The sequence below is a fragment of the Pempheris klunzingeri genome, chromosome 24 (genome assembly GCF_042242105.1).
Source record: "Pempheris klunzingeri isolate RE-2024b chromosome 24, fPemKlu1.hap1, whole genome shotgun sequence".
NCBI lineage: Eukaryota > Metazoa > Chordata > Actinopteri > Acropomatiformes > Pempheridae > Pempheris > Pempheris klunzingeri.
The window spans coordinates 3,134,977-3,136,613 of NC_092035.1; the positions used below are offsets into that span (position 1 = coordinate 3,134,977).

The 1,637-nt window shown below is 39.3% G+C and overlaps 1 long non-coding RNA gene across 1 annotated transcript; it reads right to left on the reverse strand.

Moving 5' to 3' along the window:
* Nucleotides 1-176: 176 nt before the first annotated feature.
* On the reverse strand, nucleotides 177-1,356 carry LOC139223436 (uncharacterized). Its single transcript, XR_011585994.1, has 3 exons — nucleotides 1,219-1,356; nucleotides 456-499; nucleotides 177-239 (listed from the first exon to the last, which is right to left on the reverse strand). It is a non-coding gene; the product is annotated as an uncharacterized lncRNA (long non-coding RNA).
* Nucleotides 1,357-1,637: the final 281 nt, after the last annotated feature.

Here is a 1,637-nt window from a genome sequence, read left to right on the forward strand (position 1 = left end):
TCTCTCTCTCTCTCTCTCTCTCTCTCTCTTATATATATATATATATAAGCAAGCCACATGGGAACACAGGATATAAACCAACTTTATTTTGGGGGACAAAAAAAAAGCACAATACTATTAAAGTGAAATATGTTATCAGGTCATAAGCTCAAACAATAATGAGCCTTTGGACAAACCTGAAGAATCTTCCTCAGCTGTGAACACAAGCCCACATGATCTCGGGTTGCATTTTGGAAAATCTAAAAAAAAAAAGCACAACATTTGAACATACAACACAACCTGAATAACATCTTTCACCTTCAACAACATTGAAGGTGAAAGATGTTATTCAGGTTGTGGAATCACTTTTTTTGAAAGGTGCTATATAAATGTAAGCTATTATTAACAATAATTTACAGTATATCAAATAGTACAATGATGCTGATGAATAAGAATTAATGAGGATGTGGACGAACCTGAAGAATCTTCCTCGGCTCCTCAGCAGTGAACACCAGCCCACCTGAAGCATGAAAGGAAAAAGAATGAAACAATAAGTGATCACAAGTTACAGCTGGATCACCTTCATGTTGAACAAGGCTGCACACATTTGATGGATGAAATAAAAAAGTGGATGTTTACACTGATGACTTTTCTCTCATTTCATTCCCTTTACATTTACACTGTTGAGATACATTTTCAAACTTGCTGTTAAACTTCACCAACTAAATATTTTGACATTAATGGTGATTACTGACATTTCAATGAAAATGAGCTTAAGGAAACACTGAATGATCTATTTCTGTTCCTAAAGGTGGTAAAAATCCAGCCAAAACTAGAAACACTGCTGCTGTGTAACAGCAAGCAGCTTGGTTATTTCAATAAACATCATCCACCGAGTTACAAACTAGAAATAATAGTGAGTTCAGTGTTTAATGTCTGTTGCTGGGCTTTTCTTTCCTCATGTTTGTCACTGTAGTGAAGCTAATCCACAGGTGCTGCTGATTTCCTCTGATAGTAACAGTGTGAAGTATAAAACATGTTCCTTCTCATAATGAGCTACATTTAGTCATCATTCTGGTGAACTTGGCCGCTGGCTGGTTTCTTTATCCGCCTCAAAAAGCAGCCAAATGTGGCAGCCACGTGTTAGCATGGTTAGCTAGCGTTAGCTCGTTAGCTAGCTGTGTGCTGTGTGTGTGTGTGTGTGTTGGTGTTCGTGTGTCCACTCAGCCTCAGACTGACCTCTTTAAACAAAGACAACTCGGTGTCTTCGTGGTGTTTTCCTCGAGTCCTCCAAACATCTTTTTCAAGCAGAAAACCGCTCCGACGATCCGCTCAGGTTCAACCTCACCTGTGTCTCAAGACCTGAACCAAACCGGAAGTCGGCCATATTGAATTAAGGAACGTCACCTGTGTCACATGACCTAAACCAAACCGGAAGTCGGCCATATTGAATAAAGTTAACTGGTCCGAGGGGGTTGATCAGATCCACCTCAGACTTGATCAGCATGTAGAAAAGACATTAATTAACATTATTAAAAGTCTCACGCAGGCAGTTTCCCCCTGTTTCCAGTCCTTGTGCTAAACTAAGGTATCAATCTTCTCATCTACCTCTGGCCTATATCCTAAAATGTCAAACTTTTCCTTTAGCCCTCATCTCA